Raw genomic sequence first — 18,859 nt, 5'->3', positions numbered from 1 at the left:
ATTACTATATATCTTTTAACATTTTGATGTGGGTGATTTGACATGACTGTGTAACTATCTAGAGAAAAATCTAATTTGTTCAGAAGCTGCTATGAAATTCTTGCACCTAGCCCCTCTTTAAGGAAAGCCTAGTTTCCCTACGTGAATGTTTTGATAAAACGGTTTTCAAGGCTTGGTGGTGTACTTGTATGGAATCCAGTATTCACCAGTAGGAGAGGGAAGAGAAGAAGGGACTTAGAGTAAGGATAAGGAATTACTGGGGTGAGAAGTTATTAGAAGAATCTTCATGAATTTTATTAAATTTCATCCTGTATGGTTTGAGATATAAATATCCTACTCCATTTCCCTTAGGAGATACTGCAGATAATTATATTTTGATATAACGGTTTTCAAGGGAAAGGTCAAAATAACATGCTACATAGCAAAAATTTAAAAAATATTTTTTTCCAACAATATGCATTTGGTCTTACATTTAAACTGAGTATCTATACTACGACACGGAGGGGGGGATATGCCACTGCTATACTGACATACATGTATGCGGCCTTTCAATTGTTGCTTTAGTGATTCTCAGTTGGGGATTCTGTGATCCCCAAGGGACATTTGGCAGTGACTGGAACAATTTTTGATAGTCACAAGGGGAGGTGGGGGGCAAGGTGCTAATTAGAATCTAATGAGTACAGAGCAAGGATGCTGCTAAACCTCAGACAATGCCCAGATCAGTCCCCATAACTCAGAATTACTCAGACTAAAATGTGGAGAAATTCTGAGACACCTAAATCTCTGAGTTGCAGGTAATCTGAAATCAGAGAATTCCATCTTCCCTTTTACTTCTGTAATGTAAGTCAGAGACAAAAAAAATTCAAACTGTAGACAATGACTCTAATAAGACATGCTTGGGTAGATGGTTACTAATTTAATATACGTGGAAAGAGAAAGAGACGAAAGTATTATAATTTCCAAAATGGTCCCATGTGCATCAAACAAACTTCCCAAAAGGACCATGAAAATTATAGGTCAAGAGTGTCTTTGCTGACCAAACATGTCAACCTTAGAGAAGTTATTAAAAGTTTATGAATTATTTTACTTTATGCTGAGTTTTGCAATCATAAATACTTCATTTCTCAATCTGAAAGGGCAAGGCCTACACTAAATGTTTCTATTACTGTCATCAAGATGAATGAAGGAAACAAACAACAAAAAAGGTCAGTGGGATTTCCTGACTAGTTTTGTTTTAACAACCTGAATAGTTTTCAAATATTCCCTTTTATTTTAACTTGTACTGAAGTCTCTATATATTTTTCCTTAGTTAGCTATTATTTTCTAAAACATCCTTACTTAATAGTTCTTAAAGTTTAAAATAGTTCATAGCAAATCATAAAATATACTATTATATCTGAGACTTTTCTCACAACTAGAAACTTTCACATATTTTGAGCCCATTTCATATATGAAAAGGTTAAAATATCCGCTTTATCTTAATATGACAGGTAGGCATTTTTAATATATATAAAAGACAGGGAATGCCACTAGATTTTAAATATACCATGTCCCTTTTTGCTTTCCTGCTTGCTAATTTCATTTTCTTTCTCTAGTCTTCAGAAATATTTTGTTCCTTCCTTTCTTACTTTAAGCTTTCCTTCTTCTCTACCCACCTTTCTGTCTCTCCCTCTCCATTTTTCTTCCTTCCTTCCATTCTTTAGTAAACATTTGTCACACACCTACTCCTTCCTAGGCACTGTGTTAGACAAAGGTATGACACTAACCGGACTTTGCTCCTAGGACTGGGGTCTACTACATTGGATGCCATCATGTTTGTCACTGGTACCTTTAAACCACCAGTCAACTAAATGTCTAGGTCTTACAGTCAGTCCCCTCCAGATCAACCACGAAAAGAAAAATTATTGTGGTTCTTCAAATGGTGGTAGATGGTTGGATGAAAACATTACAGGACATGAGCTTGCTGACAGGTAGCTCGAATCTGAAGATATGACCCATACGTGGCCACTACTTTTATAATTACCTTTATGACCAGCCCCATGTGACATGGCCCAGGACATCAATACCGATATGAAGACAATGATTCATAGACTTATCTCAACGTGACATACTGTTATTGACCAAGTAGAAGATTTATTCCCTGAAGGTCATTTGCTTTTTGGTTCTCCATTGCCCTCTGTATTACAGATGAGGAAATTGAGACCCCGAAGTTAATTGATTTGCCCAAGGACACAAAGCTCATTCACTTTTAGCAACTCTACTGTCTCTTCCCAAATGATTTATTTTTCTCTTTTATTTCAAAACATTCTACTTTCTGACACATATATATCAGAGTATTTGCCTATTAATATCCCAAATGTTACCATTATGACATATTTGTGTACCCTGAGACATTCCTAAATTGATTTTAGTGATTGATTCCCACAACATTTTTAAATGCTAACGATGCTCACATTCAATTTAAAAACATGCATTTGACTATCTTTTTAAAAACTTACAAATAATCTGGTTTTATTTTTCGAATTTCCAGAAGTGGGGGAAAAAAAAAAGGTAATTTAATGTCCACCTTTGCCCAGCTTACACCTGGCAGGTAAAGAATCAAAACTTGGTATTTTTTCACACCTAAACACATGTACCTTTTAAGCAACAGAAAGCATCTATCCCCTTAAAATGTTTGGATTGTGTTTATGTTGACCAGTGGCACTATTTTAAAGGGATTTAGGAAAAAAACATTGATAATCAAAAATTATAGCTAAAAACAGTGCAAAATTGAACCTGACCGTTAAGTGGGTCACTTTTGTGAATTTCATTTATAAGAGCTATTCACACTGACTAAAAGCCCGTGTCTAATTTGCTTTCTGTAGTCAGAAGTTTTCACTACCATGGTTTTTATTCTATGTCTGATGGTAACTGGTCAGCAAACACAACTGGCTCTGATCCACTGTGGGGCCTTGATGCTCGAAAACATGGTCTCAGAATCAGCAGCAGCAGTCCTACCTGGGCTCTTGCTAGAAACGCAAAATCTCAGATGCCCAACCCAGACTCACTGCATCAGAGACATGACCCCCAGCTATTTCTACACACATTAGAGTGTGAGGAGTACAGCCGTCGGCATAAATGTCAGTAAGAATCCTTCTCCTCCTTGAAACATTTGATGGGTTACCTACCAATAAGTATAACAGCAGTGATCTCACACAGCCACATCAGAGAAAATAAATCTGGGGTGACTAAGACTAAATTATTCCTCTATGGTAAAAGCAGAATTTGTATTTTCCGATTATTTTATACACAATTCTATTGCCCAAAGTTATTCCTGAGTTTTTGCATTTTATTAACCCACTGACCATAATCTGCTTTCAAAAGTTCTTTTATTCTATTCATTATGAAAACATTCTCTTATTAAGTTTGACATTTGAATTTAAAATGTCAACAAATTCCAAGACAAGAGCCTGTGAGTATGATCATAACATACCCTTCATTTTATTAAAAGTAACGGGAACGTTGTCACTTTGAGGTTCTGTTAACATTTTATAAAACAACAAATAAGAAACTTTAAGAGTTCTTAATGCACTGAAAAATAATGTGAGCACTGACAGTTTTATTTTATGACCACACAATGTTCACAAAAATCAGTAGTACAAATATTTATGTCATTAGGAGAAAACTAAATGGAAAACATTGATGGACCATCTTTGAATGGCAACCAGACTAACTTCATCAAAATATAATAATGATGGAGTTACAAATAATGCAATTGTCTTTTTTCCAAACATAGTGTGTCAATAACGGTCTTCACTAAAATCCATCTTGCTTTGTCTCCATGGAAATCAGTTTAATTATGTTATTGTTTACCTGACATAGACTTTTGTGATTCAATTCCATTCCCTTAAATCCTTACAGCTCCCAATCACCATTCTTATCTGTTTGCTAGCCTTGGGTCATTGTGTAATTTCTTTCCTGATTTTAGAAAAGAATTAGACTCACAGCATTTCAAGGGAATGCCTTTTTACCAACTTTCTTAAACGCTTCCCAAACTAAATGTTTTTCACAGTTTTATATTTGAAGTGCCTATTCCCGGCCTCTGATGCCAATAAACATCTTAGGGCTGAGACCACTTAGAATTATAATGCTTATTAGTGTTTCGCATTAATATACTTTTCATCCGCAGAGTTCTAGGTGCTTTGTAACCACTACAGAAACCTCAAGTCAGACTCCCACAGAGATCAAGACAGCTGGAGCATGGTATCTACCAGCAATGGAAGGAGAACTTAACTGAGAAAAAATAAACTGCCAAGCTCTCGACAGAGTTAACATCGGCTTCCTCTACTGTCTGATTATTGAAGTTCAAATCCACAGGTAGTCAGGAGTACATGCCTTTTGAACCTAGAATGGCAAACTCTTATGTTTAAGAAGCTACTGTTGTTCTAACTTAAGACACAGACCTCAGTTAAATGGGGACTATATTTCTTGCTTGATCTACAACGCGTGTTTTATTCCAAATCTTTTAAGTAAATATGATTTGATTCCATGGAGAGTCAAAAAGTCTTCATAGATGAGATAAAGTAATGTCGACTTTTTAAATATTTAATTTTGTTTATGCCAAATATGGAGCAAAGACTAAATAAATGTCAAATAAAAATCCTCCTAGCAACACCAACAAGAAAAAATGTCTGCTAACATATTTGTGTGATATATTATAGATGCATCTACACACAATAGTATTTATACATTTTTAACATAAATGAAAATAGTCTGTATAGAGCCTGGTTTTCAGCTCTCTTAATACATTAAGGAAACTATTATTAATAATAGTTTGCGTCTCCATGTAGCGACCCTCTTCTTTTTTCTTTTTTATCTACTTTGGGGTCCATGATACATTTACTATTGAAACCAACTTTATTTCCAGTCACCCTGTCTAAGACAGTAACAGCCCCCCCCCCAAGTCATAAAGTCTAAATCCCTGTAAATGTTACCTATTTTGGGAAAAGGGTTTTGCCAATAAAATTAATCTTGAATGGAGAATTTATCCTGGGTTATCCAGCTAGGCCCTAAATGTAACAGCATGCATTTTTACAAGACAAAGGTACAGGGAGATTTGACACACACACAGACAAGGAGCTGTGAAAACAGAGGCAGAGGTTAGTGCTGCAGCCACAAGCCAAGGAACGCATGAAACCCTCGGGACCTGGAAGAAACAGGAGATACTTTCCCCCAGAGACTCCAAAATGAGGGTGAACTTGCTGACACGTATTTCGGCTAGCAAAACTGCTTTGGGAACTCTGAGCTCTAGAACTGCAAGAGAATAAGTTTGTGCTGCTTTAAGCCACCGAACTGTGCAGCCACAGAAAACTACTGCATACTTCCAACATTTTTTCCTTTCTTCCATTATTTACACATTTGAAACTCGTCCTATGTGCCTCAACTACCTACATCCCATAGGCAGGCCGTTAAGGTGATGAAAGCCTGCAACGGAACTGATTGGTGTCACTGAAACTATGTTGTCCAACCACAAGGAAACTTCCGTGCCATTTTCCTATAGCATCGCCACCCCACACTGCTCAAGGAGCTTTCATCCTTGACACTCTTGTTTTACATTGAATTCTTTCTTGTTACTACCCAGTCTTTTATTGAACTCTAAAGTAGAAATTTTTGCAAATAAAACTAGCATGCAATCTTCCATTCCTTATTTGCAATTCAGTCTTCTGCATATGTCAATATTACTTCTATTTCTTCCATTTCATTGAAATTTCTATTGAAATGTCATATCTAAAGACAATTTAAAGATTTCTTTTAAGTAATTTGGAAATGATTTCTCAGAAATTCCAAACATCTTTGGCTTAAGTTTAATTAAAAAATACAGTTGAATCCAGAGGATACATGGTTTCTCTGATTTTTGTTTTGTTTTTCAGGAAACTACAAAGATTTGAAGGTATCAGTGCAACTGCTTTTGAAAATACAATGTATAGTATTTTCATTGTAATGTAATATTTTACATTATTTATGAGGAATGAATCTTTTGTCTATTGTATAAAATAAAATAACATTTAAGTGTAATCTATCATGTTTTGTATTGCCATGAAGGTAAGTTCCTCTTTCAGCCTTTTAAATAAAAGAGACAAAGAAACTTGCTGTAATATTGAAAAACTTGTTTTTTAATAATTCAAAGACTTAGTTATTGTGTTAAGCCTTGCATTACTAGAGTATGTTTTAAGGAATTTGTTCCCTAGAATATTTATTTAACTGTGGGTTTTTTACTTAATATTATTGCCACGTAGGTTGCAGGAGGTGAACTTTTTGTATACTGACCTTGCAATAATTAACCTGCAACTATGACTTGAGAGAGCTAAGTACAAATAAGTCAACTCACATAAAAGACATAATATTATATACACTCTTAAATTAGAAATGTATCTAAGGCTATTGTTATTGGAAATTTATTATTTCATAAGCAAATAAGTGAATGCATTAAAGTACTTAAAAAGCATGGTGCACACAATTCACACACTTTCTTGGTTTTCTTGTCAAAAGGCCTAAAACTACTTAGAGAGTTAATGAGAAGCCATTAATTCAGAGCTTACCGTATAGCTAAGGGAGTACCTACCAACACTTTCCTTCAGGTAGAGATTTGAAGAATTTAAAAGAAGAGTAAGTTTTTGAGAGTAAATGGGGAAAACTCAAGACAAGCTTTGGTGGCTGTGTGTCCCTCTAGAGTAAAATGATCTATGAGGTGTGATCAACAAATACGGTGAATGCTTACATTAAAAATATACATATATTACAGTAAAAGACACATTGCCATTAATTCCCCTCACTTAGAACACACTTATCCCATCATTCTTACCACTTTCTGAAGCAGTTCTGGACGTCCTCTTTCATGAGTGTCTTTAGTTGCACTGTTGTAGCTGCCTCGATGTCCTGAATCATTTTGACTTTGGGGAAGAGCCAGGAGTCGCATGGTACTAGATTCAGGGAATAAAGTGGATGAGGATACACCATAATGTTTTTATTTGACAGAAATTGCTGTACCAGAAACGCTGTGTGACACGGAGTCTTTCATTGTGATCACAAAATATGGTGAATGTGGCTGCCAAGTGCCATCCAACAGAAAGGCAGGGATCTTCAATACAGGAAGTGGCATGTTGAACCTCAGTGACAGTATGTGACAAGTTTCAAGTTGTTCGGTTCAGTCAGTTGGGTAGGAGCTACGGTTGAGAGAAGTTGTATTTTAAAGTGTGCCATAAATCATCCTCTATCACGACAACGCTCCGTGTCACACATCACTTCTGGTACACGGCAATTTCTGTCAAATAAAAACATTATGGTGTGTCCTCATCCACCTTATTCACTGGATTTGTCTCTGTGTGACTTCTGGCTCTTCCCCAAAGTCAAAATGGTTCAGGACATGGAGGCACCCATGACAGCGCAACCAAAGACACTCACAAAAAAGGACTTCCAGAACTGCTTCAGAAAGTGGCAACAATGACGGGATAAGTTTGTTCAAAGCAAGGAAGAATATTGTGAGGGGGATTAATGGCAATGTGTCTTTTACTGTAATAAAATGTTTTCAATGTAAACATTCACTGTGTTGTTTGATCATACATTGTATTAGAGCTGCATTTTGGAAAAGACAGAAGTTTGGGACTGACTTTAAAGTACATTTGGCATGCATTATAGGGTCATTCTATACTGGACGTTAGTGGGGCTTCCAGGATGCATAGGGTAATATGGGTTTTCCTGTTTTCACTGAAAGATCTGGAGTCCAGGTCTTGCACAAGCTGTTCTACACTCTGGTATCCAACCCTTCTTATTTTCCTCTGATTTCTTACATCAATAGTATCCATACTTTTCCTGCTTCTACTAATTTAGCCAATTTCCAAATTTAGGGGTTACTTGGGGATTAATCCTGTTTTTCTTTTCTTTCATTCTATAATGTCACACTTGGAGATTTTATTTATCACCATTGCTGTAAATAACCCTTATGTATCCAGCTCTAATGAAGCATCCTCTTCTGAAATACAGTTACAACTGCCTAGGCACCCGCTGCATGGCAGGTGCATATACATCCACCATTTAGCTCTGGGTCAAAAAGCCATTCTACAGTCTTTCCCAGGTACACCAATAGCACTACCAAGTTAGAGAACAGTTTAAATTTACAGAAAAATTGAGGAGATAGTACACAGATTTACTATATACACTCCTCCCCTCCCCCACACGTGTTTCCCTATTATTCGCATCTTGCATTAATGTAATACATTTATTACAATTAATGAATCAATACTGATGCATAATTGTTAACTAAAGTCCATCTTTTATGTTAAGGTTCCCTCTTTCTTTTTTATGGGATACATAACGTTGTCTATCTACCATACCATATCATACAGAATAGTTTCATGAACTATTACAGGAAACATATTTTACTCATGAACTATTACAACAGGGAAAAAACACCTCAAAATATAACTGGGCTCAATTCTGAATACGGCCTGGACAAGTGGGGTTTTACGGCCAAGGAGCAGGGTGGGGTCAGTGGATAAAATGTGACTAGGAGGCAACACCAGACTCAAGGAGGGATTCTGGCTAAACCAACTGGACCATGCAGAAGCACTTTATTTTATGGTGCTTCACATTATTGTGCTTTGCCGACACTGTGCTTTTTACAAATTGAAGGTTTGTGGCAACCGTGTGTTGAGCAAATCTATAGAGACCATTTTCCCAACAGCATTTATGTGGACGTGGTTTATCTGGAACGATGTTTTCCAGAAACCCTCCCCTGTAGGATCCCAGGCTGAAGTTGTTAATAAGAGGATTTGGTGACATGTAAAATAAGAAGAGGAAACAGTGACCATCACCGCATGAATGCCACGGAAGTTTGGTGCTGTGGCAGACGCCACAGGGCTCACAGGTCCCCACGTATCCTTGCTCTCAGCCACACCATGCCCATTTCTCATTCCGGACTTCTGCCCATGCTCACCAATGGCAACAGCCAACCAATCACGAGAACTTTGGGTGAAGACCCACAGTGAGATTAGCCTGACATCTACCTCCTGACTTTGCAACCAGCTATCGTCATTCAGTTCCACTCTGGTGCCCCTAGATCAATGGCTTCTCAATTTGACTACGTTATAACTTCTCTGACTTTCCAAGTCTGCTTTCATTCTTTTCTTCCCTGGCCTCTCCAATAATTGTATAAGATTCAATTAATAAAATAAGCTCATTAGCCCATTTCTAAAAAAGATACATGTAATGATTCTTTAATCTGTTCAAAGCTAGTGTCCTGGTCTTATAGAAGGGAAACATTTATGAGGATCATCGCTGTTTCCTGAACATTAGTCTGATGGATCTTAGAATAATAGAACTTAATGCTATGGCTGAACAAGGAAAACCGGGTGGTAAGTAATTTTAAGAGATTTGAGACATAGCCACCTCTGCATATATAGTCTTTTGAAATTGAACCAGAGTAACAAATACATTATTGAAATAAACAGCTAAATAATTTTAATTTAAAGTTGCTTTCTATTATCCATGTCAATGTTACTTATTAGGCCTATCAAATTATCATTAAATATTAAAAAGTATCTGTAAGGATCTATTTTATCCCACAAAGAACTTAATTTTCATTATTTTTGTCTATTTATCCTAATTCATCTATTTTAGAATAATGTCTTATATGTGGAATATTTGTATACCGAATCCCATTCATCCTCAGTATCCTTACTGAAAAGTGTCCAACTTCAAGGAAAACACTGGTAGGTTTTAACTTAATTTAGCATTCACATGGTGCAAGATAGGTTCCATTAATGACCCAAATTAATGGCTTCCTTATACCTTTTTCCTTTCGCTATGATTTTGCAGCTTCTCACAATAAAAGGTCATGTCCATTTTACCCATCAGTTAAACTCTTGCTGGCACTGTCTTCCCCAACAAGAGAATGAGATATAAACAACTTTGTGACAATCTGTTGCCCAGGACCATAAGGTGTGTGTACACCATTTCAGTTCCGTGCAGTCCAGCCCTCGGTCGTAAGCACAAGACTGGCATCGCCTGCTGATCAGGAGTCCTGTGCAACAAATTTCCGTTTTCCCAGATGAGACTGTTCTAACTGGTTGGTCCCCAAGTGACCCACCGGCCGTTTATAAACAAGTAGTGAGGCTGACCCAGATTGGCAATTCCCTAGACTCACAGTCGTTGCTTCAAACCCTTATGTTTTGTGTCTTTCTATGCGGTATTATTGGGGCAAGAGATAACTGACATACTTGTTAGCAATCTGGTTTGTTACTAAGAACAGTTGCTACCCTTTAGTGAGAAACGTCTATCTATGTATCAGGCACTAGACTAGGTATTTCGTATGGCTTAGCATACTAACCAGAGGTGAGAAAGGTCAATTTTAGAGAATCTAAGTAAATTGTCCTAGATTACCTACATAATAAGTGCTACATCTGAAATTCAAACTAAAAATTCCAATGTCCGTTTTTTTTTTCTTTTTCACTCTTCTATCTCTTCAAAGCTAGAAAATAACTGAGAGCCCAGTATACATTTGTAATGAAAAATATGTTATCCCTTCTCTTGATTTTACTTAGCTCTGCCTAAATACACTTACCCACACACCCTTTTTAGTGACAGGAAATTAATAGGTAGTCAAGGAAGAAAATCAGTCAAAATAATTTGGCTTTGTCAGAAAATTGCCAAAAGAAACGCAGATCTTGTATACAAACTAGCTTAACTGAGCTGACAATGCTTTATTTTTAAAGAAGACAACCAATACCCCCAAAAGCTAATAAGAATCACTCCTTCATTAAAATTCTTGTGCTTTTTCTACTCCACTATATTAAAATCCACTTAATGTGTTTTTAAAAATTGTCATTGCTCTGTTTGTTCCTCGTTACCTGAAGAAATGTGTTATAACACTTTTTTTTAACTATCTCTTTTTTTTTCTTGGTTTCAGGTATACACAACAATGTAATAGTTAGACATTTACACCCCTCACAAAGTGATAACACCCCCAATCTACTACCCATCTGACATCATGTACAGCCATTACAATTCCATTGACTATATTCCCTATGCTGTTCCCGTTTGTGTGTGTGTGTGTGTGTGTGTGTATTTCATTAGACGTAGTTGACTTTCATTATTGTTCAGCTTCAGCTTCAGGTGTACAGTGCAGTGGTCAGGTACCTACACCATCCATGAAGTGGCCTCCCTAATAAGACAAGTGCCCATCTGACCCGCTACATAATCTTTACAACATTATTGATTATATTCTTCAAACTGTTATAACACTTTTATAAATGTTTGTTTTAGAAAGTGAAAAATGTACCACAGAAACAAGCTTTGAGAATTTTCATTTTGTGTGTGTGTGTATAAGTTTTTTTTGCTTACCTTGGGAATGTGGGAAGGCAATTAAGAAAAGAAAGAAAATATCTCCTTTCTTTTTTAGTTTCACAAAAAAGAAACTCTCTGGCTTTCTCTAGCTCAGGGATCATTAAAAAGTTACCACTTTGATGTGTATACAGGAAAAAAAAAAATGTTTCTCTAAGAATTGCTCACACGTTTCTGGATATGCCCAAAGAGAACAAACAGAAAGAGATGAAGATGCTAGAATTCTCAAGTGGCTTGTGAGAGACTTAGAAAAATGAGCATTCTCAATAATGCATAGTTCAAATTTCTTTTCATCAAGCACAATGACATTGTAATATTTCCCTTTATTGTTTCAATAATGGAATCCCTAGAAAAGACACAACGTTTTTTCCAAAATAAGTGAAGGTCATGAGGATATGAGCAAGGAATGAATTACTTATTGATGTATACAAAGTAAAAGTAAAAATAATTTGTTATAGCTACTCACATGATTTTCATGTTTTGAGCTAAAATCCTAGTTTCTATTTATTTCATTTACTCTGCCAGTATTGTGTTCTGGGAAGCACAGACATTGCTTTTATTTTATTTATTATAATAGGAATTGCACTTTTTTTACCCAGATTTCACTAGGGATTGCAAAGCAAAGAATATGCTTCTCTCACTATTTAAAATGTCCTTAGCTGCTATTGCCCTGGCACAAAAGCTAGTTAAATTTAGACATATTTCAATTCTTCCAGTTAATTTTGGACTCTTACCTTTTTAAATACGCTGCTTGGAATATGAATGCAAGCCAAACATCGCAACTTCCACATTCTCTTGTTAGAAATGAGGATGAGCCATTATTTTTTCTGTATTTTAGCAAACGGTGAGCCTTTTTATGAAATAAAATTCACACATCATTACAACTCCTCATTTAAATATGCACCAGGTGATAATTCTACTGCTGAATAGCTAGCGTTATTATTGTTCCAACAATGGAACATCTCTCTTCTAGTCATTGTAAGAGTTCATTTTTCCCCCTTTTCAGATTATTTGAGTTATTGGTAATGTCCACGAAAATACTGGCACTTTCTTCACTGCAAGCAAGGATTGGCAAACTAGCTTAAAGTATAATTTGACATACTAAACTTTTGTAAATATTATTAGAATAAAAATGTCTTTTGATATTATAGGTAAATTACTTCCCTTTTATTTTATTTAAATACTGTAGCATGATCATGTATAAGGAAATTTATTTTTTTAATTTTCCTAGAAATGCAAAAACAAGAATTCACCTGGAAAGGTATTAATAGAATTTAGTGATTCATTAAACAAATATGAAAAATATCATAGATTTATGACTAATTTTATACACACATATGTGACATTGCAACTGCATGCTATGTTATTATAATTATTTTCTTTTCCCTAATTATCATAAATGTCTAATTCATTATAAATATAAATATATATGTATATATATTATACATATATACATATATATACATAGATATATATTAAACGAACATTTCATTTCATTTTAATAATGAGAATAAAGGGAAAGTGATAGCAGAACTGAGTGGTCCAGAAAAAAGTGCTAGATTTGTAGGTATTAGTTACTATAAATTATGTTCAAATGTTCCTTCATGTTTGATACACAGGTAACCCCCGTATAACATGGCACTTCTATAACACGGTTTTGCTCTAACTAGGTTCAAGAATTGGGGGAAACCCTCGTACAACACTGCATCCTAGAACACGGTTTCATTCTAACACTGTTTGAGAATTAGAGAAATCCCCAAACAACCCAGAGTGTAATAAGACATTTTAAGAGCAAAAAATATCTCATTCGAAATTAGGGAAATCCCCAAACAACACAGAATGCAATAAAAGCTTTTAAGAGCAAAAAGGTATCTCATTTAATATTTTTTATTTGAGCATGGATGCCGTATCAGATTTGACTGCAGAATTTTAAAATTTATTAGAATTTTAAATCCATTTTGTTCATGGAGTATTAAGTTCAGAGGATGAAGATATCTTGTCAAAAAGAAAACGCCCTCGGTTAATGGTGCTTAGTAGTGATGACGAAGAAAACATTCTTTAATACATATTAATGTTATACTTTTGGTGACAATTGCTTTAATAAAGATATTTCTCTTAATTATAAAAATATAATAGTACGTGTGTGGTTGTTTTTTTTAATTTTTGGAACCTAACCTCCTTTTTTGTATTAGTTCTTTGTTTCATATAACATGGATTTGCATAACATGGCATTTTAAAGGAACCTAACAACGGTATTATACAGGGGTTACCTGTAACTATTTTCAAGTTGAACTAAATGTAAGTACACTAGATTGACTATAGTGGAACTACTTACTCTAAATGTTTTTTTTGTTTGTTTGTTTTTGTTCTTGTTTTTCAATTATTGTTAGTTTTGAAGTTACAGGAACAAAAATGGCATTTCAGTCATTACATCTCAGAACCTGTATCATTATTCCCAATGTCTAAAATCCATTTGTGAAGATGGTGCAAAGTACCCAGTTGATTAAAGGAGCCGCTGTGATATAACAAAATGAACCCTTTGAGACTTGGAAGAAAGAGTTTTGTTCTATGTTCATCCACTAACAACCTATGAGACCTTGGGAGTTTGAAGGAAACTCACTCTGCAACTTTATCTTTTTCAATAAAAATAGGAAATTTAACTAAATTATCCCCAAGGCCTATTTAAATTTAAAAAATGGAAGCTGCACCACCTTTTGCTACTCATGAAAATGAAATACACATTTCACCACATGCTGGATTCAGGCCACGCAAGAAGGAAGGGCCCATACGGGTATTGTTCTGCGCGCTAACCCCCAGGGCCCAGCTCAGTGCCTAAAGCAGCACAGGTGGGTGAGTCTTTCAATGATAATTTGCTGAACAAATGATCAAGTGAATGAGTGAATGAATGAATGAAGGATGAATGAATATCTTCACCTGATGGTTATAATTTGTTTGTGAAACTATATGGACTGACGGGTATATTTTTCATAGGTTAGTATTGCTCTATGTTTGCCATTATCATCAGAGTAATGCTGTGCCAGTATAATGAATAAAAATGTGTACCGGTTGTTTAGTTTTCTTTGCTGATTTGATGTGGGTAACCTGACTTGCCTGATCTTTATTCACAAGCTTCAAAGTTCCAAGAAAAAAAAAAGGTATTCTTCCTAGGAAACAGAAAATTATTTAAAATTATAGAAACTGTGGAATATTTGTCCCTAGTAGAGTGAATTAGAAAATTCAGAACAACCTTCCTGCTGAGAAGCAGAGGCAAGTATAAACAGCACTGGGACCTTGCAAAGCAATAGCATTGCCAGGCCAAGATCTGGCAGCAGATGGAAATCCTAAAAGAATTGCTTTTCAATTCTAAAATGGGGAGCTACGACCCTATGAGGATAGGCAGCCTGACTGAAGGTCTTGTAGAATTAGGAGGATAAACATTGAAATTCTGAGCCATACAAGTTGGCGCTCAACAGCCTGAACGTTAGGTGGGAGCCCTAAAAACTGCACCCCAGTAATAAAGATGAACCATCTCTCCTCCCAAACGCAAGTCTCAGTTCCTGAAATTGGGGTTAGGAGGCGACACACTGCTAGTTTCCTTAAGAAATGCATGACAGAAGCAAAGGGAAAATCCCACTAGAAGTTAATGCGATCCCAAGGTTTCCAATAATTCTTAAAGCCATGTTATCGAATGCAACGCGTGGCACATAATAACCAAAGAGCCAAGCAAGCAGCAATTTCTTGTTTGTTTCTTTGTTGCTGCAGGCAATGCTCTTCTATCTATAAAAACAATAGATTTTACTTCCATATAAATTCCTCACAGAGTATAAATCCCTAAGTCTTATTTTGTTGCCTACATTTTTGTACATATTTTAATCAGAACATAAATGAATCATATAAATTCCGAGCTTAGCAACACTAGAAATTTTCAGGAAATGTGCCGGAGCGACTCTTTAGTATATAAAAGGAAAAGCAGTATCGTCTTCCTGATATGCACTATTTTTGTTCCACTGAAGTAAAATAACATCGTCAGAGGAAATACATTTTTCCCCAATGAATATTGACATAATCAAAACAGAGACAGTTGGAGGCATTCTGATCTATAGTTCAATTTATTTCTACAGACAACTTTTAAAACTTGTGTATTGACATTTGAAGAGGAAGACTCTATGAACTCCAATAAAATGTACGTGTCCCTAATATTTTAATGTCACACTTGGGAAACTCTTGTGTAGCTGGTAGGTCATATGCAGCATGGCCAATATTCTCTTCCTTACTTAAGCAGTATGTGGCAGCTGATACTGAAACCTGTCTTTTCTTCTCTTTCAAAAGAATTTCTAAAATATTAAATGACCAAAGATTTTTTTCCCATTTTAATTGTTAAAATTATATATAAACAGCAGATAGGATGATGCTATAGAAACGTGTTGCAGACATTAGCTTATCAGCATCTGGTTGACCTTTCCAATACCAATTATGTCTAACATCTTGCAGCTAAGTTCTGAGTTGGATAAGGAGGGGAAGGAAGGAAGGAAAGTAAGGAGGATGGAAGAAAAGGAAAGAGCAGGCCGGGAGGGGGGAGGGGAGGGGGGAAAGGGTACAGGAACGGATGAGGACAAGAGGAAAAGAAGAGGCTTTGGCTCTCAAAAGCACTGGGATGGGAGTAGCGGGTGGTCCAGGAAAGGGGACTGAAGCTGATGAAAAACCTATGCTACTTGAGTAAGGGGAAGGGGGACCTCATTATTTGCTGCTAAATCGAAAGTGCCGAAAACCCCCTCACCTAGGAGTAACCTTCATACAGAGTTATGTATGCCTAAACAGACAATAGTTGGCACTTACTCTGTGCTGGGCACTGCTCAAAGCCCAAGTCCAGCCTGTAAGGTGGCGCAGGCTGGACCCAGAAGAAAGCAGCCATAGAAGGAGTGACTGGTCACTGTAATCCAGCTGCTTCTGCCAGCCAATCCATGCACCTGGCATCCCAAATAAGACAGGGATCTTTCTCTAATTCACCTGAAACAGGCATGTTCCTCTACTTTTTACAAAGATGCTATACACCTGAGGTGACCCTACCTAGGCATTTGATACATGTTAACTCATTTAATCTTCCCAAGAAAAGATATGGATTACATTATCCTACATTAATAATAACATTTGCATTGCACTTACTGTATTAATGCAATAAAATCTCACAACTATGAAATATCAGCTAACTATTAACAGTACCGTTTTACTGATGAGAACATATCAATGAAATAAAATGTAATCAAGTATTTCTTCAAATGTTGAGCCAAGCACACATAAAACAGCTAAACTTGACTTTGAAATCTAGGTTAACCTGGAGAATCAACCGAAGTTTTTCTGTTGATTTTCTCTCAACTCAAAATGTTTTTACTCTAGACTACAGTGATGCAATTATAAAAACAATGGTGAAATCTCAGCTTCCCAAGAAAAGAGAGATTTCTTGTCCAACCCAGAGAGATTTTGGATAGCTCAACTGATAATGTTGTGGTGTGGAGAATCAAAACAGCCTAACTTTCCCGGGTGACATCATATAATCACCTTGGTAGCAATAATGCTTACTGCTCCCTGTACTTAGGTATCTTTAAGCAGTGAACTGTTTACATATAAAGTTAATGCCTGGCTCTTGTATTAAGCCTGACAAAGTCAGGTTTTTGTTTTGGAGGTTATTAATCTGGACACATCTCCTGGAAACAGATGTAACACATCTGCTTAGTAAAAAGGTTTGGTAAATGTACAAGGAGAAAGTATAAACCATCTTTTGCATATGATATTTATAGATTTTACTTCTTTTCAAAGTTGTCACCATATCTGACAATTAAGCTGAGAGTTAGTGAAAAGCTAGCTCATTGTGTAAATAAATGAGACATAACTTGTCTTTAATGGATACAGTTGCTCATCGGTTATGTCTAGTAGGAAATAAAAGCATAATATGCACATTAAAATTAATATCCAACAATAAAATAATAATATATCCAACAACTACAGTGTATGTATTTCAAGAGTCTGAATATAATGTTTCTTTTAATAGGGAGCATTTGAAGAAACTGATAATAAGTCACTTGTATTACTTATTTTTCCCCAAATTTTAACTATTTGTCCCTACTTGCATTATTAGTTGCTATAAAAACAGTGGATGTTTTACAAGATTTAAAGCTGATGTTTGCTTTGTTCTGTTTTATGCATTCATGGCTGAAATTATTTGAATTTATTTTAACTATTTATGAATGGCATTAGAGCAACCAGTGATGTGGGAACTAAGGTGTCAGGGAGGTGAGTAAGGCGCCCAAAGGAAAGGAAGCAACAGCTGGGCTGCACAGAGGTTTCAAGTGATCTCAGACATGAAAACTTTTTGCCATTAATATTGAGAAGTAATTTCTTTTACATAACAATAAATGTTGGTGAATTCACATTTTAAAGATGGCCTTGAACCTCTCTGAGATGCATTATCTGACTTCAGTGTTGATTCTGTTGGCACATCAATTGAATTAGCAAAACTCTTCCCTAACATATGAGGGATTTTCCCACTATTGAGACTATTGTGCAAGGAAGTGGCAGTAATCTGCGTTACCAGGCTTCTAGAAAGAGCTGGAATGTGAGTAAGAATACTTTAGCATGCTGACAAACTGGTTCTTAGTTTAGTTTCCTGACATTGTTTTAAATCAGACTCTCCTTTTACGTTATTCAGACGGTATTTACCAGCTAACAATCCTGAGGATATTTTCAATGTTCAGGGATGAATGGGAGCCTGACAGCTACCTGAAGGAAGACAGGAAGCCCCTCCCCTGGGAGTCATTTCACTCTCTGAGAGTGCCCAGGTAGGTATTCACAACTTGTCAATCAGCTGGCCCAGACCTCCACTGTCAGTCAGGAGGTTGCCTCTGGCCTCAGGTTGCCATTCTGAACACACAACGCAAATAAAACAAAGAAAAGCATCATTTATGCAATGATATTCAAAAATAAGTTATAAAAAGCACAAAATAAGTTATAAAAAGCATAAAATATTTTTAGTATTTTACAGGAACTGATTGCCAGAAAGGAGGGGGGTTGGGGAGCTGGGTTAAAAGGTGAAAGGATTAAGAAATAAACTATGGATTTGGGTTGATTATCACGTGTCGACCAAAAATCATGGAACATGCGAAAAAATCAGGAAAAAACCAACCTGTTTTCAAAAGGTAATGCAAGCAGCATAACCAGACCCAGAGATGTAACTATCATTCAGAAACTTTAAAATAAATATGATGAATATATACATTCTGTTTGTGCATTTCATTGTACATAATTTTTACATAAAGTCTATAGTAATATATTGAGGTCCAGTTAATACTATTCCTGCCAAAGTATTCAGGGGAATATGTATTGATTTCTGTAGTATACTTTGAAATTCATTCAAAATAAAATATGTAATGTACAGAGGGTCAAAATTAAGTTTCTGACAAAATAATGAAGTAAAATGTTAATTGTAGGA

The 18,859-nt window shown here is 35.9% G+C and overlaps 1 long non-coding RNA gene across 1 annotated transcript in view; it reads right to left on the bottom strand.

The window, feature by feature from the left end:
• LOC141570731 (uncharacterized) overlaps nucleotides 1–18,859 on the bottom strand; it is a 508,310-nt gene that overhangs the window by 447,443 nt on the left and 42,008 nt on the right. The gene's annotated exons all lie outside the window — the stretch shown is intronic.

The sequence above is a fragment of the Rhinolophus sinicus genome, chromosome 3 (genome assembly GCF_057876585.1).
Source record: "Rhinolophus sinicus isolate RSI-liver-muscle chromosome 3, RSI-T2T, whole genome shotgun sequence".
NCBI classification, from domain to species: domain Eukaryota; kingdom Metazoa; phylum Chordata; class Mammalia; order Chiroptera; family Rhinolophidae; genus Rhinolophus; species Rhinolophus sinicus.
This window is presented reverse-complemented; position numbering and strand designations above follow the sequence as displayed.